The sequence below is a fragment of the Podarcis gaigeae genome (genome assembly GCF_964106915.1).
Source record: "Podarcis gaigeae genome assembly, chromosome: 14".
Classification (NCBI taxonomy): Eukaryota; Metazoa; Chordata; class Lepidosauria; order Squamata; family Lacertidae; genus Podarcis; species Podarcis gaigeae.
This window is the reverse complement of record NC_139690.1, coordinates 10,075,437-10,102,324: the sequence shown is the minus strand read 5'-3', so window position 1 is coordinate 10,102,324 and position 26,888 is coordinate 10,075,437. Positions and strand designations below refer to the sequence as shown.

The window sequence follows — 26,888 nt, the reverse complement described above, 5'->3', positions numbered from 1 at the left end:
CTTGGCCTTGACCTGTTGGGACTTTCCTGCCCTGCAAAACAGTGGCAGCCTTACCAGCTTCTTACAAGAAGGAAAAGACCCAGATGTTTGTTCAATGGCAGGTATGATTTTGTGCTTAACTTGTTCCTAAACCAGGGTTTCCCAAACCAGGGTCTCCAGCTGTTTTTGGACTACAACTCCCATCATCCCTAGCTAGCAGGACCAGCGGTCAGGGATGATGGGGACTGTAGTCCAAAAACAAATGGTGACCCAAGTTTGGGAAACCTTGGGCTAAACTAACCAAAGGACCCACTAAGAGCAAAAACCAGATTCCAGAGTAGATCCTCCTATAGTTATGTTTGTTACATAACATGACACATTAAAAAAACCACCTTATCCAATGAGTTTTAATTTATTCATTAGCGACGGCAGCCTAATGGACAGAAATTCAGTGACAGAGCAGCTGGTCTCAGGTTCAATCTCTAGCATCTTCAGGTAAGGCTTGGAAGGACTCCCACCTGAGATATAGGAAAGACTCTGCCAGTCAGTGCAGAGCTGCGCTTCTCAACCTTGTTATTAGACTACAACTCCTATCATCCTTGACTATTGGCTAAGCTGGCTGGGGATGATGGGAATTGTAGTACGGCATCATCTGGGGACCCAAGGTTGAGGAACACTGGTGTAGATGAGGGACCAACAACATTTCTGGACACATTTCAAGTTTTAAGAGAGTGTTGCAGGCCTCAATCACAAAATGAGTGGGGTGGCAAAGCAAAAAAAAGAATGCTAAGGGTATCATGGCATAACATAAAATTAGAGACATAGCCTCGCTGACAACCTTTTCCTGAGAAGTCCTCATGAAAATTTACCAGCGCGCACACACACACACACACACACACACACACACACACACACAGTTTTACATAACAAAATTAAATTCAAACACATCATTCACATCTTCATCTCGGATTCTCTGAATCCTTTGACTTCTCTCTGCCCTTCCACGGTTACCGTTATCAATCTTTTTTTTACAACTGCTTATCTTATTTTCTCCAATTTGTTAAAAATAATAACAATCCGTTATTCCACAGCTTTACTTACATTACAAGCATTACTCAAATCCTGCCAAAGTTTTTTGTTGTTTACAGTGTTCTCTTAAGTACATTATAATTTTTTCCCATTCCTTCTTGAAATACTTCTCTTCCTGGTTTCTGATTTTCCCAGTCAGTTTTGCCATTTTGACATAGTCCATCATCTTCATCAGCCATTCCTGTCTTCTTTCCATCTCTGGGTCAGTAATATCCTCACTGCTGTCATCGTTTACATGAATAGTCATTTCTGCTCTCTCGGAATCTCTGTACCTAAAATGCCTAACAAAAAAGCCTCTGTTTTCCCCCCACAAATGTCATTTTCAACATTTTTTCCGGCTCATTGTAAATCATTCCCCAGAATGCTTTGGTTATCTTGCACATCCACCACATATGGTAGAAGGTGCCTTCTTTCGTCTTACATTTCCAGCAAACACTGGAAGCAGTTCTATACATTTTTGCTAGTTTTACAGGTGTCAAATACAACTTATACATCATAGAAAATTTACCAGCATTTTAAGGTGTTAGCATGCAGTTTTGCCCAATATCATTTCCCCCCCAGAGCTGTATCCCCTAATCTAGTGGTCGAAATGTGGAGAACTGTATTTAAGGTTTGTAAAAATGAGAAACAGAGGGAATCAGAAATGGATACAGTCTTAGCCCAGGTTGAAGTAGCTTCGGGTTGAGCATTTCGGGTTGCGCTCTGCAGCGACCTGGAAATAACAGAGCGCGTTACTTCCGGGTTTCACCACCCCTGCTCTAGAGGAAATGAAATACAGTGCAATCCTAACAATGTCTACTCAGAAAAAAGTCCTATAGAATTTGGTAGGGCTTCCTCAACTTTGACCCTCCAGATGTTTTGAGACTACAGTTCCCATCATCCCTGACCACTGGTCCTGCTAGCTAGGGATCATGGGAGTTGTAGGCCAAAAACATCTAGAGGGCCGAGGTTGAGGAAGCGTGGCTTAATCTCACAGAAATGGGGTTAGGATCACAGCCTTGGGCTGCATACATTTAAAGCACATCCAACCACACACCAAGAATCCTGGGAGCTGTAGTTTATCCCTCAAAGAGCTACAATTCCCAGCACCCTTATCAAACCTTTGTTCTCAGGATTCTTGTGAGGAATGGGCTTTAAATGTATGGCTTCTATAAACCCAGAGATTGTGCTGCAGACACTGTTAAGCACAGCCTGTTGGCCCCCCTCAGCCCTGGAAATAAACTTGGTTGTTCAGGGCATCTTGCAGATCCTACACATTTAATGTGGTGGAGAATTGCTTTCAACAAGACATGGGTCCAGGAATGTTCCTTTCACAACGCGTTAACGAGAGATGCTCAGCACTGGCTGAGGGGAGAAATGAGGGAGGAGGAGGAGGAGGAGGTAATGAAAGGATGGAGCTTGAAAGATGAAAGGACTATGAAGAGAAGGAGAATGGCAAAAGGGAAAGGTGCCTGGCCTTCCACAACACCTGGCAGGTGCTCCCTCCTCACCAAATTCTCCCAGAATGCCCCTGTCTTCTCCCGTAAGCATCTCAGCTTACCCATGCCCAACTGCACAACAAGAGAGGCCGAGGCCCTTCTGAGGCAGCCAATATAGCTTATGCCTTTAGGACACACACATCGCACACTGCTTTTGCGTGTCAGCCCTCAAGTGATGAGATTGTATCCCCGGCCCCGACAATGAAATATTTAGAGTAATTTAGAGCCATTTCATGTCCCGAGTAGAGAGATATGATGAATATTTCACAAGCCACATATCTCTGCAAATCCAGCCAGATGATGCAAAGGCTTCTTCTCAGAAATGCAACCTGAACCTTCACCAAGATGAAACTTCCCACCACAGCCAACACATCCTAGGACTCCTTCATTCTGCTGTGTGCCTAAAATGGCTGGAAGGTGATGTTCCTGCCTCCCTGTTTGGGGCTTCCACACTTGGGGGCACCTCCAAATGTCCTTTCTTTTGTGCATTCATAATAGTTTGTGCTCATGACAGTACTGGGGGCGGTTATTCCACTATTCCACTTTCATCATTGCTCCATACGTTTTGAGTTGGACATATGCATGCCCCATATACCATAAAAGGCTTTTTTTGGTGGGGGGTTTCATGCTGTGGTTTTGCTTGATCATAATTTGGGGAGGAATGGCTTAGCAGGAGAAGGGCTCATAGCTCACTAATGGACCACACGCTTTACACGCAGAAAGTCCCTGACATCTTCAGTTAAAAGGTTCAGACAGGCAGGTGGTGGAAAAGCAACTCTCACTGAGACCCTGGAGAGCTGCTACCAGCCAGAGAAAGCAATATAGGGGCTAGAGGAGCAGTCTAACCTGGTGTGATGCAGGTTCTTATCTCGCCTTTGGCAACAGGGCCATCTGAGAACATCACTTAAGATAAGCACTGCTTGATCAGAACGAATACCCTTTTGCTAGATGAGCATTCTATCTTCCAGGCTCCAACGGACTGAGTGAATGAGACCATCAGTGGGTTCAAGAAGACAGTTACTACATGTGCTGTGGAGGGAAGTGGGGGGCAGATGGGGCTTGTCAACCTGGGAAGGGAGCCCATCTAGGAGAAGGAAAACTCTGGTTGCAAACCTCTGCTGCCTTGGGGGTTATCTTAGGGAGAAGAAAAAGCTAGGGTGTAAACCCTACACAGGGGACATGGGTGGCGCTGTGGGTTAAACCACAGCACCTAGGACTTGCCGATCAGAGGGACGGTGGTTCGAATCCCTGCGACGGGGTGAGCTCTCGTTGCTCGGTCACTGCTCTTGCCAACCTAGCAGTTCGAAAGCACATCAAAGTGCAAGTAGATAAATAGGTACCACTCCAGCGGGAAGGTAAACGGCGTTTCCGTGCGCTGCTCTGGTTTGCCAGAAGTGGCTTAGTCATGCTGGCCACATGACCCGGAAGCTGTACGCCAGCTCCCTCAGCCAGTAAAGTGTGATGAGCGCTGCAACCCCAAAGTCGGCCATGACTGGACCTAATGGTCAGGGGTCCCTTTACCTTTAAACCCTGCACAAATCCAGAATGGAGTCCCTAAGATGGTTTGATGGCACCTTGAACACCTCTTTCTGGCAACTCCTGCAGCCAAGCGTATGCCAAAGGTATTGCTCTGTTTTCCTTTGGACCACATCTGTGAAGCCGAGAGGGTGGCCTTATTGTCTGGGCAGCCCTGGACCTTCATACACACAATGCCCAGGTTTGCACCCCAGGGAGGTCACTTTGGTGCTGCCAATGCAGCAGTTTGACCTCACCCCCAGAGGCGCACTCCATTGTTTCCTGACGCCCATCTACAGGGCCGTCTTTAGCAGATGTGGTGCCAGGGTCAAATATCCGCCCAGCGCCCCCAAACGTGTCCAGAGGAGGGCAACCAAAATGGTCAAAGGCCTGAAAACGATGCCCTATGAGGAACGGCTAAGGGAGCTGGGCATGTTTAGCCTGGAGAAGAGGAGGTTAAGGGGTGATATGATAGCCATGTTCAAATATATAAAAGGATGTCACATAGAGGAGGGAGAAAGGTTGTTTTCTGCTGCTCCAGAGAAGCGGACACGGAGCAATGGATCCAAACTACAAGAAAGAAGATTCCACCTAAACCTTAGGAAGAACTTCCTGACAGTAAGAGCTGTTCGACAGTGGAATTTGCTGCCAAGGAGTGTGGTGGAGTCTCCTTCTTTGGAGGTCTTTAAGCAGAGGCTTGACAACCATATGTCAGGAGTGCTCTGATGGTGTTTCCTGCTTGGCAGGGGGTTGGACTCGATGGCCCTTGTGGTCTCTTCCAACTCTATGATTCTATGATTCTATGAAATTACCATGGATGGGGGGGAGCCAGCCATTGGCGGGGCGCAACTCTCCCCCATGCTGCTGCGGGAGAGCAATCCCTGCAGAGGTTTGGGAGGGAAGCTGAACACCCGCCAGCCATATGATTGACAAGGCACAGCTGGTAGGAATGCAGGGAATGGGGAGGCCGCCAGCAAAGCCTAGTAGCTCGCCCACTCTCTGGGGCGCCCCTGAGAGGCCGGCGCCCTGGCGCAACACACCACTAAGCCCTATGGGAAAGATGGCTCTGCCCATCTACACCTCATTTCCCTTTACAGCACGTGCAGAAGCTGCCTTCTTGACCGTTGGACTCACTATTGGTCTTGTCTGCTCAATCTGCCAGAGCCTGTCTTGCATTCAGGAGAAGTTCCTAACTCACTAAGGGTTTGAGACTCATTGGCTACCCTCACCTGGTTTAGCCAGCCAGCTGAAACCATTTCCTGGGCTGTGGTCACTGTTGTATGTTGACAGCTTTCAGAAGCCACATTCCAGGAACAAATTGGAAACCAGGACAGACTCTGAATATCTGGGACTGTCCCTGGAAAATAGGGACAGTTGGAGGGTCTGCTGTGTGTGCGTGTGTGCGTGTGTGTGTGTCAAGGCAAGCAACTGCCCTCACCCCTGAATTTCTTTTCTTATTTATTTCATAAAATGTATCTACACCATGCCCTGCAACTTCCCGCTGAAATCCTGTAACTTTTTACACAACAAATGTTCCAGTTCATTTTTTCCCTTGCACTGTAGCCCTTCTGGACAGCAATAATGGGGTTACAATGGGGAAGCATCCCAGAATGAAGTAAAGCAGAATCAATCCTCCGCTAATGCAGAATTATTGCTTCAAGAACGTGTTGCAGAATACACCCAACAATAGAGCCCCAGTCCGTGTGGGGCTCTAAGTCTTTCCTTCAGGTCTTCCCTGGTGGAAAAGTGATGGCTGCCCCATAGAAAACAATCCAATCTCTGATAAAAGTTGTGTTTATTTATTTATTCAGAGTATTTACTTTGCCAACCTCTTGCTGCCCCAAAAACATTCCTGCAGGCCCCAGAGATCAGCAGAGGCTGAGTCCCTCTCCCTGTTTGACTACACAGTTGCTGCAGGCAGCTGAAAAGAAAGGAAGTTCCAGGGGCCTTCTCTATAGCCCTATCTGGCAGCAGCAGAAAGTGGAGTGGGCTGCATTCCCTGGGGGACGGGGCAGATAAAGGTTCCTGCCAGGGCCTTCCTTTCCATAAAAGGCCCGCTTCTCACTTCAGCCATGCCTGGATTGTCTCAGCTCTCCTGTCAGTGGCTGGTGGGCTCTCAGCATCCCTCAACTGTGCTGGTACAGCAGAGGATCTGCTCCAATTCCTCTCCAGGGGCTTATCATGGGGAAAGTAGGGATTGTGGGGATCTCATTTCATCAGTGCATGAAGGCAGTTCAACATGGCTGAAGCTCGCTGGTAGCTATAGCTGGACAAATCTGTCCATTACAGATTTGCTTGGTTTCTCATTTTTCTAAATTCCGTTCTCTGCCTTTCTGCAGCCATTTGCAAATTATTGTTTTTTTGGAAGTCCTCTTGAAAGTTCACCTGCCTTTTAGCATGAACTTGCCTTAGAAAACACATTTATTTTTGCAAGCAGTTCTGACCAATATAACTTTCCCCACATTTTGGTATGCTGTTTTCAATCATATATATGCTTATATGCATGCTTAACATGAGCACATGCGTTTTTGCACTCGTTTCTTGGCTGGAGAACTCAAAATTCAGAGAGGGGTGAATTCTGAAATATAGCTGTATTTTGATTCACATCCTTCTCTTTTTTCTGAAAAGTAGATTAGGTAAATTCACCCTTAAATACAACCTGGATCCAATTTCTCTTCCATCCCTATTGGCAGAACAGGAGGACTGAAATGATTGATTTACCATATTTTTTGCCCTATAGGGCGCACCGGCCCATAGGACGCACTTATTTTTTTTTTGGGGGGGGGAAATAAAGGGGGAAAAAATATTTCCCCCCCCCCCGAGCCCCAAAGAGCAAAGAAGCCATGACAGCGAGTGGGATGGATCCCACTCGCTTTCCTGGCTTCGTTTTTAGCCTTGGGGCTGGGGGTCCGGGAGCGAAGGCAAGGTTGCGCAACCTCGCCATCGCACCCGGAGCTTGCGGGGCTGGGGGCGGGGGAAGCCCAAGTTTCCCCTGACCCCAGCCCCCAGAACGGGTCCGAGAGCGATGGCGAAGTTGCGCGCAGCTTCACCATCGCTCCCGGAGCTTGCCAGGCTGGGGGGATAGCTTCCTGAAGCCTGCATTTGCCCCATAGGACACACACACATTTCCCCTTCATTTTTGGAGGGGGAAAATGTGTCCTATAGGGCGAAAAATACGGTAGTCCTTCTGCAGGAAGGGGTGGGGTGGGGTCCCTGGGCTTGCTGGGATGGCTGATTTCACAGACGGGTCTGGTTCAGAGTGCTGTTCCTGGAGGAAGAACTGTGAGGGGAGAGACTCAATCAGGCATGGCCTCCTTCCACCTGCCTTGCTCTACCCTCTACCCTCTGATTCTCAATGTGTATTGTATTGTTTTATGTACTGTGGCTTGCCTTTGTTTTATTGATTATAGTTTAGATATTACAGTGGTACCTTGGGTTACATACGCTTCAGGTTACAGACTCTTCTAACCCAGAAATAGTACCTTGGGTTAAGAACTTTGCTTCAGGATGAGAACAGAACTCGTGCTCCGGCAACGTGGTGGCAGCGGGAGGTCCCATTAGCTAAAGTAGTGCTTCAGGTTAAGAACAGTTTCAGGTTAAGAACGGAACTCTGGAACGAATTAAGTACTTAACCCGAGGTACCACTGTGTTTATTGTAACTGTTGAGTGGATTTCTGTTTAACTTTTATATGTTGATATTATTATTTGATACTATTCTAATGATCGTTGAATGTTACTTTTTTGATGGAGGTTGCCTATTTTAAAGTTATGTTTTATTATCACATTTTTGTATTGCATTAGATTGTTATAAGATGTACATTATTTGTTTCTTCAGCTCGAGTATTGTAAGATAGAAAGACGGTATACAAGTTAAAAATGATGATGAGGATGATCTCTAGCTCACCACACGGAAGCCACCTCTTTTTTGTCCTCTCCTTCAGCCTGGCTCTGAGTACAAGACACAGCACAAAGCAAAGCATCCTGCATATCTACTGGAAGCTGCAGCTCACCAGATATTGCCTTTGTGTACCCTTGCTTCCTCAGTTGGTGTATTTAATGAGGGAGAGGGAAGATGCAGCATTTTCAGAGCAGCAGCCGATGAAAGGTGCTTTCTCTCTCAATGCTAAGGTGGAGAACCTGGGTTGCAGCTAATGTTAGGCCTACTCAGGCCCATTGAGATTAATGGACGTGACAAACATAGGCTCATTAATGCCAGTAGGTCTACTCCGTAGGCCTAACATTGGTTTCATAGAACTGTAGAGTTGGAAGGTGCCACAAATGGCCATCTAGTCCAACCCCCTGCAATGCAGGAATCTTTTGCCCAATGCAGGACTCGAACCCACAACCCTCAGATCAACCATCTCATCCTCTACTGACTGAGCTGTTGGGTAGCAGCCCTCTGTTTCTTCTGCTTGGGCCTTGGAAAAGTCAAATGAAAGGCTGCATGTGCACCATACAGTTAAAACACTTGACCTCAGCTCCAAGAATCCTGGGAACTGTAGTTTGTTAAAGGTGCTGGCGATTGTAGCTTTTTGTGGCTGGGTAAGCTACAGTTCCCACTTCCTCACAAGAGGCTTTATCATGAGGAAAGGAGGAACCAGGTGTTCTCATTGACGGAGGGCGCCAAGTCATGTGCTTAAAACGTGTGGTGTGTGCACAACAATATCCCATAATATAATACAGGTTTGCATGCTGTTTCCACTGATATATGCCTTTTTATGCACACTTTACCCTAGCATATGCATTTTTGTACGCGTTACAAAACTGGAATGCTGCACTGCAACATTTGGAGAAGCCCAAATTTCAAAGAATGGCTATTTTTCAATCTGCATGTTTTTGGAATGTGCAAATTTGGCAGGTTTGCATGTAAAAGCGAACCTTAATTGAATTTCTCCCCTCTCCCTTCTAGCCGGTGAACAATGGCCTGCAAAGCCCTCATTTGGCTGGGGCCAGAGGGGAAGGAGTAGGCGCCCTTTGCAGGTGCCTGCTGGAGAATTCTGCCATTGCCTCTGTAGCATCTTCCATCTCTGCTGCTTTTTGAGGCTCACCTCTCCCCACCCCCATCCCAGAGGCAGCAGCCGAGTGCAATCTCCACCTGCACGCCTGGCTGCAGCCATCACATCCCATCAGTATCCAGCAGCCACAAAGCACTTAGACCCTGCTCCCAGCTCCTTCGCCTCACTTAGCGAAAGCTGCATTCCCAGAGCCTGGAATTTTCTCCAGCTGGTACAGTTAAAGGAACAGGCCTCCTACTTTTCCAGGACTGTTCCTCTTCGCTTGCCTTCCAGCCCCAGGACCTGCTCTCTGAATGAAAGATCATTGCACAGCCTGCATAAGTTATTCCTTAAGCTTGTCGCCAAAGTACCTTCTGAGGCTTCCTCTCGGTGCTTAGGCATTTTAAAAAGGGGATTAAAAGTATATAAAAAAGCAAAACAAAAAAGGAGCCTTTTCAGACAAAGTGAAACACACAGAATTGTTTTTCATTTGCTGCAAGGAAAAAGACAAACTAGTCTACACTCAAGGAAGCCCTTCTGATTTGGGAATATTGCATTTTCCTGGTGCTCAAACTATTAAAAAAAAATTCTACACCTGTTGTTAGAGAATTGTGCAGAATGTGGTTACATGAACATTGTGGGCAGGTGCTGGACAGTGCTTATAACATCACGGATAACAAATAACACAATCCAATAAGTCCTGCAGATTATCTGTTTATTGAGCATTTGCTTATACATATCTTATTCAGGGGTCAGACTATGTTTTGTCTTTAATGAGCATTCATTCCGGTTTGTTTGCAGGATCATTCATCATTTGCTTGTGAGGTGTTTATACATCATCCCATTGATCATCAGTACATTTCACTTTTCAGTGCCTTTCCCTGGCACTTTCCTAACTGCAAAAAGTCTTGTTCTCTTTTTAAAAGTGGATTTAAAAGTCGGCAATGGAGGATTTCAATCCATTTTAATTGTGCAAACTTAAAGCTCCAGTTGTGCTGGAGGAGACTCTTGGGAGTCCTATGGACTGCAAGAAGATCAAACCTATCCATTCTGAAGGAAATCAGCCCTGAGTGCTCACTGGAAGGACAGATCCTGAAGCTGAGGCTGCAGTACTTTGGCCCCCTCATGAGAAGAGAAGACTCCCTGGAAAAGACCCTGGTGTTGGGAAAGATGGAGGGCACAAGGAGACGGGGATGACAGAGGACAAGATGGTTGGACAGTGTTCTCGAAGCTACCAGCATGAGTTTGACCAAACTGTGGGAGGCAGTGGAGGACAGGAGTGCCCTGGCGTGCTCTGGTCCATGGGGTCACGAAGAGTTGGACACGACTAAACGACTAAACAACAACAAATCTCCAGTTGCACTTGAATGTCTTCTGCAAAATACTGACCCATAACCTGCACCCCATGTGTACCATTTTGTGACATTTTTAAACATTTATTTTTAAAATATTTATTTATTTATTATTACTATTAATAGCAGAATTTATTTTGAATGCATTTTGCAACTGTTTTCCTGCTGTACTACATTTGTCAAGAATGCATTGGCCAACCGTTTGTTTTTCCTCAAGCCTCTAGCAATCAAAATCTTTCTCCTTCTGTAAAAGATGGGGTTTGATGTGTATCTGCAACAATAATAGTAGTCACTGATACCATCCTAAGGAAACATGCACCTCATTGGGACCAAAGGATGAACCAGGAGGCAGGATGAAGGAGCAAGCCAGAATTCAAGATCCAAGAACGGCCAATAATATAGAACCACACCTGTTCTCTTTTAAGCAACTGCCTGAGCAGTGCGGAGGTGAGACTTCAGTGACAACCTGGAGAGTACTGTGCAGGGCTTGGGCTGCAAACTCTGTAAGGTTAAGGTAAAGACACCCCTGATCATTAGGTCCAGTCGTGGGGTTGCACCGCTCATCTCGCTTTATTGGCCGAGGGAGCCAGCATACAGCTTCTGGGTCATGTAACCAGCATGACTAAACCGCTTCTGGCGAACCAGAGCAGCACACAGAAACACCTTCCCTCTGGAGCGGTACCTATTTATCTACTTGCACTTTGACGTGCTTTCGATCTGCTAGGTTGGCAGGAGCAGGGACCGAGCAACGGGAGCTCACCCCGTCACGGGGATTCGAACCGCCGACCTTCTGATCAGCAAGTCCTAGGCGCTGTGGTTTAACCCACAGAGCCATCTGCGTCCCTCAAACTCTGTAAGAGTGGAGCTCAAATATCAGTCTGGAGAGGACAGAGCTCAGGGAAGTCCTTCTTGCTCAAGGAGGGCTCGATTGGAACAGAATGCCCTCTCATGCTGGCTCCTGGGCAGCCTCAGTAGGTGGAGCCAGGACTTCTTCGCTGAGAAGGCTGACAGTTGCAAATCAGTGATTCGCCACACGGTTTGGCTGCACACGGATCCAGCAACTTCTGAAAGTCATTCACTCGATGAAAAGGAATGGAAGATGTCCAAGGGTGATGTTGAATTACATATGCACAATAATCAGTGTTGCGGGTTCTTCAGCTGCAACACTAGATGCTGGAGAGAAAAAGAGACTGCTAAAGAGGTCAAATCAGACTTAAGTCAATAGCCTAGCCAGGTCTGTTGCATATCTGCTTTGTAATGTAAGCTGGTGCAATGAGTTGGCACAGAAACGAATAGTTGGAGACTGGCTGGAGGTGATAAACTGCAAGAGGTCTGTGTCTGAAAGAAACCATAGGACAGTCATTTCAGGGACTGAAGCTGGAAAAAGACCATAAGAGCCAACTCCTAGGGGTCGTGGGGACTTCGACCCCCACAATAAAATATTTGAGAGGGCCAGCCCATCATAAAGTTTATTTGCATTCCCATTCAAATGGGGGGGGGGTGCACTGCATCATGTGATTATGCGGGCCGGGGCTTACCTGGGCCCCCACAAAATTTTATTCAAGTTGGCATCCCTGAAAGAGACAAGACGGTTTCAGTGCTGTATCCAGGAGTATGGCATTAGGACTCATCCCTAGAAACCTGGGGCAGTGGGGAGCAGGATCTGTATGAGTGAACTGTCCCATCTTATTCTCAGTCGATAAATTTGTGTAAATAAAACTTAGATCACAGAAAAGGCTGGCAGCCTCTGGTGAACCCAGAGAAGGAACCCAGTAGTAATGTCTTACTATGTTTTTATATATGTTGGAAGCTGCCCAGAGTGGCTGGGGCAACCCAGTCAGATGGGTGGAGTTTAAATAGAATAATAATACAGTGATACCTCGGTTCTCAAACTTCATCAGTTCCGGAAGACTGTTCCAAAATCAAAGTGTTCAAAAACCAAGGCACACTTTTTCATAGAAAGTAATGCAAAACAGATTAATCCGTTCCAGACTTTTAAAAGCAATCCCTAAAACAGCAATTTAACATGAATTTTACTATCTATTGAGACCATTGATACATAAAATGAAAGCAATAATCAATTTACTGTATAATAAAATATCAATCAATCAATCTTTATTACGGTCCAGAGACCCAACAAATCGTTACATAAAATAAATAAGACAGTGTTGTAGATGATAAAAATTTTAAAAAGAAAATTTTCTTACCTGCACTGATGATAGTCATTGTTTGGATGGAGGGCTTTAATCCACTTCTGCAGTCACACAATCAATCAATCAGTAGCTGAACTGGGTTCCACACAGCCACAAAAACAAATTTAGCGAAAAAGCCTCAAAAACAAAAACGCAAAAAAATAGCAAAAACAAAAGTGCCAGACTTAATCCATTCTGGAAGTCTCTTTGACTTCTGAAATGTTTGAAAACCAAGGAGCAGCTTCTGATTGGCGCAGGCGCCCTGGAAACAATAGCCGACAGCCACATCTGACGTTCGATTTCCGAAAAATGTTTCGAAAACCTGAACACTTACTTCTGGGTTTTCGGTGTTTGAGAACGAAGGCATTTGAGAACCAAAGTACCACTGTAGTAGTAGTGGTAGCAGCAGCAGCAATAATAATAATAATAATAATAATAATAATAATAATGTAATAGGACATCTCTATTTTCATTGGAGAAATGTTGGAGGTTATAGGAACCCCAATCCCAAGTACGTACTGGAACACCTGAGATCTCTTACCGCCTGGGGACTGGGGCATGTGTAACACTATTTAATTTTCTATTTGGGCATAATGTAACTACAGCCCTGTTGGATCGAATCAAATGCCTGCGTAGTCCAAGATTCTGGCCAACCAAATGCTTCCGGGACGCCCCGCATGTGATCTTCCAAAAATGGTATCCAGAGTCTGTAAAGACCCCGGAGCTTAGAGACCAAAGTGGCACAGAAGTTGGCTGCAGGTAAGCGAGAAGGCAGACAGGCAGTAAGCATCCCAGGCAAAGCATTGCAAAGTGACCACTTGGTGATTTGACCTTAGGGAGCCTCCCAGGACGGTGTCCTCATCTTCTGGATGCAGGTCTTTTGTTATTGGCAGCAATTATACAGCACCAGATTACAACAGGAACGGTGCTAACTTGCCCACAGGTGTCTCTGTGCCAGGATCATGACCTCTGCATGCAGAAGCAGGCTGGACCTTTGCAAGGCCTGACGGCATGGATCCTGTCTTTCCAGCCATGTGACTGAACAAGTTAATGAATGGCATAGGAAGTAGGAAACCCAAAAAACACAAGCATATCCGAATGTTATTGCCGCAAGAAAGTAATGTTTAACATGGGTTGCTGCAGTAGGATTATGGGACAGGACAGGACCTCATCCTCCTCAAGCTAGTAAGTTTACGCTACTTTAAAAGAAGTGATTGGCATAGCATAGCACTGTAGAGTTGGAAGGGACCCTGAGGATCATCTAGTCCAACCCCCTGCAATGCAGGAATATGCAGCTAGTCCATACAGGGATCGAACCTGCAACCTTGGCATTATCAGCACCATGGTCTAACCAACTGAGCTATCCAGGCTCTGCAGCTAGGGTTGATGCCCGCATGTTCATTGCAAAAAGAGAAGACACAGGTGCGGATAAAATTTGCATATGCTATTCTCCCCATCTCCATTTTATTTAGAACAACAGAAACCTGCAAAAAAATGGGACAGGAATGGAACCACAGGCAAAAACTCCGAACTTGGTAATGCTTGATCCACAGCACTACCTTCCACTGCAAAGGCAGAGGAATGACCTACAAACACCTCTTTTTATTAAAAAGAAATATGATTAAATGTTATAGTTATAAGTAATATGGTTAAATAACTTCAACTCTGGAGATTTGATGCCCATCTTTGTACACAATACTGAGCTACATGGATCAATTATCTAAGGTAGCTTCCTATGTTCCTGAAGTCTTGTCTGTCAAAGAAGGATCTCACCACCAAAATTAAATCTTAAAATGTGTTTAGGTTCTGAGCACTTTCTGCAGCAAGTAGATGCAATTTCTGGAGATAAGCTGCCCTCTCCAAAAATTGCACCAAAGGGTTTTATGACTCCTGTGATGTCTTTTTGGGTGTGTGTAGCACAAACGTCAGTCGATCAAGGGTCTGGAAACCAAGGCTTATGAGGAGCTGGGTATGTCTAGCTTGGAAAAGAGCAGACTGAGGGGAGATATGATAGCCATCTTCAAATAAAATTATTATTAATAACAACAACAACAATAATAATAATAATACCCCGCCCATCTGGCTGGGTTTCCTCAGCCACTCTGGGCGGCTTCCAACAAAGTATTAAAATACAGTGGCCTGTTAAACATTAAAAGCTTCCCTAAACAGGGCTGCCTTCAGATGTCTTCTAAAAGTCTGGTAGTTGTTCTCTTTGACATCTGGTGGGAGGGCGTTCCACAGGGCGGGTGCCACTACCGAGAAGGCCCTCTGCCTGGTGCCCTGTAACATGGCTTCTCACAGTGAGGGAACCGCCAGAAGGCCCTTGGCGCTGGACCTCAGTGTCCGGGCAGAACGATGGGGGTGGAGATGCTCCTTCAGGTATACTGGACTGAGGCCGTTTAGGACTTTAAAGGTCAGCACCAACACTTTGAATTGTGCTCGGAAACGTACTGAGAGCCAATATAGATCTTTCAAGACTGGTGTTATGTGGTCCCAGCAGCCGCTCCCAGTCACCAGTCTAGCTGCCACATTCTGGATTAGTTGTAGTTTCTGGGTCGCCTTCAAAGGTAGCCCCACATAGAGTGCATTGCAGTAATCCAAGTGAGAGATAACTAGCGCATGCACCACTCTGGCGAGACAGTCCGTGGGCAGATAGGGTCTCAGCCTGCGTACCAGATGGAGCTGGTAAATATCTCCAGGGCTGTCACAGGGAAGATGGAGCAAGTTTGTTTTCTCTTGCTCTGGAGCAGCCTTTCTCAACCTGTGGGACCCCAGATGTTGTTGAACTACAACTCCCATCACCCCTAGCTAGCAAGGCCAGAACTCAGGGATGATAGGAGTTGTAGTCCAACCACATCTGGGGACTCACAGGTTGAGAACCACTGCGGAGGGTAGGAATTGAACCAATGGCTTCAAGTTGCAAAAAGGAGGTTCTGACTAAACACCAGGAAGAACTTTCTGACAGTAAGAGGTGTTTGACAGTGGAATGGACTCCCTCGGGAGGTTGTGGACTCTCCTTCATTGGAGGGTTTTAAGTAGAGGTTGAATGGCAGTTTATCAGGGTTGCTTTAGTTGAGATTCTTGCATTGTAGGGGGTTGGGCTAGATGACACTTAGGGCTACTTTTCCAACTCTATGGTTTCTATAAGTCTATGAAATACCACAGCTAAACTAGTATACACACATATGCCAGTCCTAAGAGCCAGTATGGTGTAGTGGTTAAGAGCGGTAGACTCGTAATCTGGTGAACTGGGTTCACTTCCCTGCTCCTCCACATGCAGCTGCTGGGTGACCTTGGGCCAGTCACACTTCTCTGAAGTCTCTCAGCCTCACTCACCTCACAGAGTGTTTGTTGTGGGGGAGGAAGGGAAAGGAGAATGTTAGCCGCTTTGAGACTCCTTAAAGGGAGTGAAAGGCGGGATATCAAATCCAAACTCTTCTTCTTCTTCTTAAAAGAACTACACTGGCTTCCAGTACATTTCTGAGCACAATTCAAAGTGTTGATGCTAACTGTTAAAGTCCTAAATGGACCCAGCCCTGTATACCTGAAGGAGCATCGTTCAGCCCCATCATTCAGCCCGGACACTGAGGTCCAACTCTGAGGGCCTTCTGATGGTTCCCTCACTGCGAGAAGTGAAGTTACAGAGAACCAGGCAGAGAGCTTTCTTGGTAGTGGCGTCCGCCCTGTGGAACGTCCTCCTGTCAGATGTCAAAGCCATGTCTGATGTTTCGCTCTGTTTTGTTATATTCTGTTATCATCATCATCATCATCATCATCATCAAGTCTTCTGTGTTTCATATTTTAAAAAGCAAGTCATACTTGATTCAAACAGTGTATGGGATGCTCAAAAGCACTTTTTTAGTGCCTGCCTTCCACATCAAAACAGAACTCAGCCTTCTTTACCCATCCATCAGTGATCTAAGTTGGGACAGATGCATTGCTCCCCTCTGCTGGTAGAGGCTGGAGCAGTTTCAGTCTGTTGCAGTGACTCCAGTGAGTTACACCACATTGCCAAGGAAGAAGGCAAAAGAGGACACTGGCTTGCATAAAAAGTGTAGATGCACAGATGCAAGTTTAGAAATAATTGCTAGAATCTCAATAGTAATGCAATACATCTCGCCGTAGTGGAGGAAACTGCGAAGAGGTGAACTGTGTGCCTGCTCATTCTCTGGACAACTTCAAATTCTTGGTTCTCCTTTTTAGGATGCTTTATCTTTAAAGCTGACTTGGACCAGGCAGGACTCATTCAAATACAGGACTATAATATAGGATACGTAACTTCCCAGATGCCTATCAGGGTGAGTGTGTAATTTTGTGGCAAAGTGAGCAGTAAGTGTAGATGGATGGTTCTGTTTGATTCATAATCCTCTGTAGTTGAAGAACTATGGTGCCACTGTCCTGTGGGTTGCTCATCGCTGTGTTGACCTCATCAAGATGATGGACACCCTCAAAATAACAAACCTCATTATCTTGGTATGTCTACATAATCCACTATATTTGTCTTAATGACTGGTGATTAAATCCTTGGTTGGCTGCTTCAGAGGCAACAACCCGCCCTTGAAAATATGGACTGCAAACTCCACTTTCTTTAAGGAATTCTGAAAATCTGGTTGGTTAATTATGACTGCTTTGCAAGTAACATATAGGACATTTGCTGTACTTGGGTTGTTTATTTTCCCAACAGGTCAACATTCTAGCTCTGTACATGCCGTGCATTTAAAGCACATGGCTTCCCTCATCAAAAAATCCTTGCAACTGCAGCGTACCCCTCTCAGAACTTGGCTGCACAGCTGATCTTAGCAGGCTTGATCCAGCAGTGACTTCAACACTCCTTTCTGCAGTGATCAGCTATGCAGTGCAGTCATGTCTCTACCTGCCCTACACCTGACATCATATATGACATTGGGGGGGCAGGGGGGGTTGGAGAAAATGGCATCCCAGGCCAAATGGGCCCACAAGCCAGAAGTTCCCCAAACCTGGAGTAGGCAGTACTCACCTAGATGCAACCATGATCTGACTCACTATACAGGCGCTATCTACAGTGGTACCTCGGGTTACATATACTTCAAGTTACATATGCTTCAGGTTACAGACTCCGCTAACCCAGAAATAGTACCTTGGGTTAAGAACTTTGCTTCAGGATGAGAACAGAAATCTCGCAGCAGCAGCAGTGGGAGGCCCCATTAGCTAAAGTGGTGCTTCAGGTTAAGAACAGTTTCAGGTTAAGAACGGACCTCCGGAACGAATTAAGTACGTAACCAGAGGTATCGCTGTATGTTCCTAATTTTCCCCTTACCTATCCGCAACAGATCACCCAGTGATCTACCAGTAGATTCTGATCCATGGGTAGACAAACTACCCATTTTGGGCCGGATCAGGCCCAATTGCCTTCTAAATCTGGCCCGCGGACGATCCGGGAATCAGCGTGTTTTTACAAGAGTAGAATGTGTTTTTTATTTAAAATGCATCTCTGGGTTATTTGTGGGGCCTGCCTGGTGTTTTTACATGAGTAGAATGTGTGCTTTTATTTAAAATGCATCTCTGGGTTATTTGTGGAGCATAGGAATTTGTTTATTCCCCTCCCCACACAAAAAAATATAGTCTGACCCCCCACAAGGTCTGAGGGACAGTGGACCGGCCCCCTGCTGAAAAAGTTTGCTGACCCCTGTTTTGATCTAACTTCCACCCAGCCCCGTTGTTGAAAAATGCTAGTATCTTAGCAAGGGAGGTGAGGTGGGGGGAGGAGCTGTTTATTCCTAATACTGTCATACCTCAGGTTGAATGCGCTTCGGGTTGAGCGTGTTTGAGTTGCGCTCCACGGCAACCCAGAAGTAACAGAGTGCGTTAATTCCGGGTTTTACCGCTTGCGCTCAAAATGACGTCACGCGCATGTGCAGAAGCGGTGGAAAGCGACGCGCACATGCGCAGACATTCCGTCGCTAGTTATGTTTGCTTCTAGGTGCGAACGGGGCTCCAGAACAAATCCCGTTTGTATCCAGAGGTACCACTGTATTCATAGAGCTCCATCCTTGTTAAACTCTGGCTGTGTCCACAACAAACCTTTGAATCACATCCCAAGCAAGCAAATGCGCGTACACACACACACACAATCCTGGGAACAACAGTTTGTCAAGGTTGCTGGGAATTGTAGTTCTTTGAGGGATCGACAACATTCCTGGGATTCTTTAGGCGGATGGAGGAGGAATGTGCTTTAATGGTAGTGGGTGCACAGCCTCCGACCGTCCCCTCCCTGGTTCTCCTGCTGCCGAGAGGAGCAACGGCATGGGAAGAAATGCAGAGTGGCAGGGAGAGGGAATGTGACTTACGAAGGCCGCCAGGAGACGCGTCATGAAATATTGAGCAGGCTCTCCGGTCTCTGCTCAAGTTGAGATGATGGGATGTGATGCTGGGTCCAAGGCAGGAGGAGGCAGAGGCGGGAGGCACATGCTTCCTTTTGCTCTTCTTCCAAACTGAGATCCACAAGCGCAGCCATTCTCTTTGGAGGTGCCAGCACTGCTCTCAAGAGCAGGGCACAGAGAACTACAGCTGAGACGGAAGCAGTGGCCAGGGCTGAAACAAGACATTTGCTGCCTAAAGCAGGGACAGGAAACATTGTTTTTCACCAGAGGGCCATGTTCCCTTCTAGGCAGTGTTCCCGTGGTGTTTGGGACCAGAGACAAAAGTGGGCAGAGGAACAAATGCAAATTTTACCTTAGTACAGTAGGGTAGTTTCAACACACACACACAAAGACTCTTCAAGTGTCCCTATTTTCCAGGGACAGTCCCAGATTTACAGAAGCTGCCCTGGTTTCTGATTTGATCCAGGAATGTTCCACTTAGGACGTTCTCTTTTCATCAAATAAATGTTAGAGGGTATGGAACTATCTGATTCCTGAGCCATCTGAAAGCAGCCCTGTTTTATTATGTTTTTATATCTGTTGGAAGCCTCCCAGAGTGGCTTTGGCAACCCAATCAAATGGCCGGGGTACAAATAATGAAATTAATATTATGGAATAGGTCGTCCCTATTTTCATTGGAGAGGTGTTTGAGGGTATGTACACACCCCCTTTCTCTCACATGCACAACCTGTATTCTCCATCCACACAAGAAAGCAGAATTCAAGGACACATTTCTATCTGGCAAAAATCCCCAAGGATGATTGGAAGCAAGGTGCTGGTGAGGGGCGTGGCCTGGAAGAGTGGGTGTGGCTTGGGCAGCAAGACCTAGAGAGCCACAGTTGACCCTAAGGCATAAAGGTTCCACACCTCCAGTGGCAGACCTTGGGGTCTCAAATTGCAGCAGCAACCTTGATCTCTCACACTCTAAATAATAGTTGTGGCATCCCCTAGGGCACCCCCAAGGCTCTGCATCCAGTGTGATCAAACCGGTTGCGCTCCCCTAAATCTGCCTCTGATCTAAACCGAAGTAGATAATGGCATGGTCGTGTGGGTGGGTGTCCCCATTCTAGGTACAGAAGCCACCTGGACTGATAGGGACAGATAGAGATGGATTAGGGACTAGGGACTAGGGAAGATTTTTATAAATTTTATTGCTCTCAGTTTCTCATATTTCCCCATCTTAAATTCAGTTCTGCACATTTTGCAGCGATTTGCAATTTTAAAAAGATCGTCATGAAAGGTCATCAGCATTTTAGTGCAGATTCCCCCCTCCCAAAAAAACCAAACATTTTTATATGCAGTCTTTGCGAAATGCAAATATTTTTGAACGCCACCCCCCCCCCCAAATGGATTGTTGTATAATATTTTACACTGGTATTTTCAATTTTATGCACCCTTTCCCCTAATAGATGCCAGTTTGTAAACATTGGTTGGGGAACTGCATTTGCAAAAATTGGTTAAGTGCAGATTTCAAAAGATGGCTGTGTTTCAGTTTGAGTATTTCTTCAGAAAGTGTGAATTTGCAGATTTCAGTTTAAAGTACACTGAGTCTAATTCCACCACCACCGCCTTGTGATGGAACAGCATCCTTCACTGTGCCCTAGAGCAGCAGGCTAGCCTAGGGGATATGTGCACCTTCTCTCTCATTGACACTCCCCCAAAGAATTCTGGGAGCTGTAGTTTTTTGAGGGTGCTGAGAGGTGTTAGGAGAGCCCTATTCCCCTCATAGCATTACCATTCCCAGAGTTCCCTGGGAAGAGGAATTGATTGATAAATTGCTCTGGGAATGGTAGCTTTGTGAGGGGAAGAGGGGTCTTCTAACAACTCTTAGCACCCTTAACAAACAACAGGGCTCACCTAGAATTCTTGGGGGGTGTTAAGTTGTGGGTAGACATAGCAGGCGATGCAGCGATTTCTCCAAAGCAGCTCTTTATTTGTAAGCTGGAACAGAACTGAACAGCAAACAGTTCAGCCAGCCTGCTTTTATAGGCAGCCGGCTGTCAACATTGTAGCAACAACAACCCAGGGTGTCCCGCCTAAAGTAACTGACGTGGACCTGAGTGAAAACTATATATACACGATACTCCTGGTGGCCAGGGTGAGAACTTCAATACATAACAGGAGGAAGCCATGAATGTTTGAAGTGGCATAATATTGCTTTCAATGTATAAAGGGGGGGATTTAAAAAAAGGAAAGTGACCCCTGGATGGTTAAGTCCAGTCAAAGGCGAATATGGGGTGTGGCGCTCATCTCGCTTTCAGGCTGAGGGAGCTAGCGTTTGTCCACAGACCGCTTTCTGGGTCATGTGGCCAGCAGGATTGAACCGCTTCTGGTGCAACAGAACACTGTGATGGAAACCAGAGTGCATGGAAATGCCGTTTACTTTTCTGCCACAGCCGTACCTATTTATCTACTTGCACTGGCATGCTTTCAAACTGCTAGGCTGCCAGAAGCTGGGGCAGAGCAACGGAAGCTCACCCCGTCACACTGATTCAAACCGCCAATCTTGGAATCAGTAAGCCCAAGAGGCTCAGTGGTTTAGACCACAACAGGGTTCCACTAATAGCCATAAGATGGTTCAGTTCCCTGGATAAGCTAGGTGAGGGAGGAAGGGCAGTGGAAAAGTATGGACAGATTGAGATACATGGGGATCACAGCCTCAGTCTCTTAATGAAGCCACATTCATTTGGAAAAACACCTCCTACCCTAAGAACTGCTCTAGACTTTAAGATGAAGTAAAGAGGCCCTGATTCACTCTCCAAGTTATGTGCAATCCAGCTTGTCTTCCAAAAGAAACAGGGCCTTGTATCAAAGCAAGAGTTATCCCACACTTTCCAGTATTTCCACTATTGCATCATCTGTTCATTTTATGCCATACCTTGCATTCTGCTCTGGTATCCGTATAGTTATAAGGGGTTACAAATATTTGTAATAAGCAAAATTAAAGAGTAAGTCTAGCTGGCCACTGTGAACAAGAAGAGGATGGTTGATCTAGACGAATCTTCACTTTGATCCAGCAAGACTCATATGTTATTGTTATGCCCGGTCTAGTTTGCAGGAAGACAGACTTCCATGGAGATCTGCAGTCACAAGAATGATGAGTGTCCAAACTGAACATCTCCCCTTTGCAATCGCACCACTGTATCCAGTGCAACAGCTGCAAATAACAATAGCCGAGATCCTTTCCAGTGCCAAAGCCTGTGCTACCATCTACTGGCGAGCAGTAGGCATATGCTTTTCTTCTCTCATTGAGGGCATGTGGAAGAGACCTGTAATGGTTCTAGGGGTTGCTCATGCGTAAGCCGGTGCAAACACCTGGCTGGGTTGCCTGAGTGAACCTTTTCTGTCCGGACAGCCACTCACCCGCGACTGCCTCAATCGCTGGCAGAATCCGTCAGTGGGCGTTTCTTAAACTTCTTCCAGCAAAGAAGCTCTTTGACGCCTAGTCTCCTCCTACTCTCTCTGCACGAAAGCCTTCTGCGCAAGGAGGGCGTAGGCAGCGGAGGACCCCTACTCTCCCCGCTGGTCCCCGGCAAGGAGTCATGGGACCACCTCGCCGCTTCCCCCATCTGCCCTCCTTCTCCACTGGTGCTACGCTGATTCTCTTCCCCAGAAGATGGGCTGCCTCTCCCAATCCCGGGGCGCTCTCTGGAATCCCTCTGGATTTTGCTCTCTCCCTCCAGCACTGATGGCAGTTCCCTGACAAGACCCAAACTAGACAATAAAAAAGAGGCCCAGGTCTTCCTCGAAATCTGGCACTTTGGCACAGCCTCTTTGTTGAGAAAAGTGACCTATTCAGGCTTCCACAATAGAAACCCACAAAGTTAATATCTAATCCTTAGGTTGTTTGGAGTTGTGAGCCAGCCAGGAATCAGGCATGGGGAAATTAGGGGTTAGGAACCTTACCCTCAGGGGCTGTATTCAGCCCATCAGACTCCTCTGTCTGGCCTTAGGTCTGTAGGCCAGGCAAAAGCCAACTCGGCCCTCCAGATGTTTTGGGACTACAATTCCCATCATCCCTGACCACTGGTCCTGTTAGCTGGGATCATGGGAGTTGTAGTCCCAAAACATCTGGAGGGCCGAGTTTGCCTATGCCTGCTCTAGGCTATAGCACTCACCAGTCCTGCTTACACCGTCCTTGAGTGCTTTTGCCTGGCTAGACTTGGTCCCTTGATCTCTGATAATGCTTTTTGCTTGCCTAGGTGAAGGATAGAGAGATGTGTGTTATTATTGTATAGATATAGACATAAATGTTGTAACTTTTAAAAATGAAATGGCAGTATACAGCTTTTGTTGTAAATAAACAGACAAAGGCCCAGCTTGACCGGTAAGCTTTATAAGACCTTTCAAGCCAGTGGTGTGGGGACAATGGCTGTTTGAGCAAGCTGAAGAAGTACTTGACCACCCGTGGAACACTGTGACCTGCAGCGCTGATGCTTCAGCAATGTTGTGGAGTGGTTAGAGTGTTTGCACTAGGTTCAAATTCTCACCTTCCCATGAAACCTCAAGGACTGCCCCTCTTCACACAAACCAACCTGGACCCTGTATTTATCATCCAAGTCCCTTTTCTGTGTGCTTCCTCTGAGAGAGGTGCAGAGGGTGTTGACATGAGAACAGGCCTTTCAGAGTTGGCTCCCTGCATATGGTATACACTTTAAATTCTTTAATTGCAACGCTATGGCAGCCAGCCATTTTTTAAAGGAAATGTGTGGAGTGTTTATTCCTTTATTGTAAATGGAGCCTTACACTGTCTACTATGAAGTACCTGTATGTCCTGCCGTATTTAATGGAGCTTACTCCGAGATTACTGGGTAAAGACTGTGCATCCTTATGCTGCAATCCTAAGCATTTTTATTCATAAGTAAGTCCCACTGAGTTCAATAGGTTTTACTCTCTATCATTTTCCTGATCATCTATTTATTGTCAGGTGCCAGGCAAAAATGTTCCTCTTACACCAGACCTTAGGTCTTTAATTATTTGTGGTTTCCTTCAGTGGGTGGGATGTTAGTGCTACCTTTTCATAAATACGGATGTGTTTTCAGTATATACTCTGTTTTAGGGTTTATGGTGGTTTATATGAATTCATTTTTCGTAAGTCACTTTGTGTTACTTTTTGTTTTAAAGATAATGACTTACAAGTTGAAAAATAGATAAATAAGCAAGCAAGCTCACTAGGTGACCTTATCTCAGTTTTTAACTAGCAGCTGCTAGGAAAATATGTAGGGCAGCCCAGTGAGGCTCACTGGTCCTGAAAGCATTTCACTGACTGTCAATGGGCTACCAATTCAAGGTGTTACTACTAGCATACAAAGCCCTAAATGGCTTGGGGACCTAAAAAAGCACCTCCCCAATATCAACTATCTTGGACCCTTGGTGTTGGCTCCACTGGTGGTTGCCCAGTTGCTGTTGATCCATGACAGGGCCTTCTCAGTGGTGGCTCCCTGCTTGTGGAATGCCCTTCCTGGTGAGGTGTGTCTGAAGCCTCATCTTCCCTGTACATTTAAAGCAATACTATGCCACCTTAAACAGTTATGGCATCCCCCAAATAATCCTGGGAGCCATAGCTTTTTAAAGGTGTCAATAGTTTTTAGGAGAGCCCCTATTCCACCCAGAGAACTCCAATTCCCAGAGTTCCCTGGGAAGAGGGATTGCTTGCTAAACCACTCTGGAATTGGAGCCCTGTGAGGAGAATAGGAGTCTATGAACAGCTCTTAACTCCAGTTCCCAGGATTCTTTGGGGGAAGCCATGGCTATTCGGTGTGACATAGAAGTGCTGTAAACATAGGGTGCAGATAGGGCCTGCCTTCCACTGCAAGAAGTGACAGATATTAAGAACTTATACAGGATCTTTGGAACACAGCCTGGATGTCTAGCTTATACTGGGATCGGTCATGTTTACTACTTTGCAAAGCACAGTCCTCTATTTTGAAGGAGTCCTCTCTCTCTCTGGTCCAAGTCAGGTTGAAAGATTTTAAAAGTCTACGAATGGAGAGCAAGAAGGGCCTGGAAGATGCCTATCACCAATTAACTGCACTCGGACAGGAGATTGAGAAAGCACATGGTTGAACAGAACATATGGTTTGCCCCACTACGGCATTTATGGTTCTGAGTTTGCATCTAAACATGCAAAATAGCATATGTAATTTTAATGCAAATGGATCTCCTTTTTGACTATGCATTTTCTCTTATCTGGCTCATGTGTAAGCGACCACTCAAAAGTTTGCATCAAGGTATATTGAGTGAACTGCTGCATGGAGTGCCCAGGAAGCCTTGTAGGCCTCTTTAGGTCCAGCACAGTTTCTAGGCAAAGGCAGGGTCAGCAAAACCAGCAGCTGGCCAGTTCTAAACTGGGCGACTGATCATTTGGTTCACACAACCTTTTAAAACGGATATGTGACAGTTTGTGATCAGCGCTAGGAAATAGCTGGTTCAAACCTGCCTGCAATTTTAAAGTTTGTGCATGAAAACATGCTTAGCAATGCCCCCAACTGGTGTGGGATATTCAGGCTGGACAGTGTGGCACAATAGCGCATTTGGCACATGCAGCCTGTGGAAAGGTGCAAAGGGCACCTCTGGATGCAAAGCAGGGTGCATGGCACAGCGCGTGCGTCTATTCTGCGTCTGTTTGGACTGCCAGTGCTTGGCTCACGTTTGGCATATTGTTTCCAGCTTCCGTGCTGAACAGGGCTTGGGAAAGTGGGGGTGGCAGGAGGGGAAGCAGCTGGCTCTGTCCGCTGCCGCGAGCTGTCTCACAGGATCTGTTCCCACGGCCTGTTGCCCTTCCTGTTGCAGCAGCTCTTTGGGGGGATGCCAGAAGGCCATTGGAAGAGACTCTAAGAAATTATGACCAGAGTGGGGGCTAGAATAAGAAGAGAGCTGCACTGTAACAACATCCCCAAGACAAGTCTCTTGTATGTGGTGCTCCATCCCCTTCCTTCGCCAGGCAGCTGGCTGCAGCTGCAGCCAAATGTTCAGCTCTCCCTCACTGACTTCTTTCACTTCCACTCTTCGGTGGGACTTGGTCTCCAGACCCCTGGATGTGCTGCTGTGGATCCGCTCCAGTTTGTCAATGTCCTTCTCAAAATGTGGCACCCAGAGCAGAATTCCAAGTACAACTTGTCCAATGCAGAGTAGACAAAACAATGACTTCTCTCATGATCTGGGTACTAGGCTTCTGTGAACGTAGCCTAAAAGATGAGTGGAGATTTGCACCCAAGTCTTCTCAGTCCTAATCCAGCATTTTAACCAATGCACTGTCCTGGAACAATTTCTAATAATAATAATAATAATAATAATACCCTGCCCATCTGGCTGAGTTTCCCAAGCAATCTAGGTGGATTGCAACAAAAGATTAAAAATATATTAAGACATCAGTCATTAAAAACTTCCCTAAGCAAGGCTGCCTTCAGATGTCTTCTAAACATGAGATAGATGTTTATTTCTTTGACATCTGAAGGGAGGGCGTTCCACAAGGCGGGCGTCACTACTGAGCAGGCCTTCTGCCTGGTTCCCTGTGACTTCTCGCAGTGAGGGAACCGGCAGAAGACCCTCGGAGCTGGACTGCAGTGTCTGGGCTGAACGATGGGGGGTGGAGACGCTCCGTCAGGTATACCGGGCCGAGGCCGTTTAGGGCTTTAAATGTCAGCACCACCACTTTGAATTGTACTTGGAAGCATACGGGGAGCCAATGTAGGTCTTTCAAGACCGGTGTTATGTGCTATCGGCAGCTGTTCCCAGTCACCAGTCTAGCTGCCGCATTCTGGATTAGTTGTAGTTTTCGGGTCACCTTCAAAGGAGTGTATACAACTTTGGCCCTACTCAGGGTAGACCCATTAAAATTAATGGGCACATCTAAGTTTATAATTAATTAGAGCTATTAAATTCAATAGTT

General features: G+C 46.3%; 1 long non-coding RNA gene across 1 annotated transcript in view; it reads right to left on the bottom strand.

Moving 5' to 3' along the window:
• LOC310831800 overlaps nucleotides 1-26,888 on the bottom strand; it is a 389,087-nt gene that overhangs the window by 86,352 nt on the left and 275,847 nt on the right. The window lies entirely within an intron of this gene.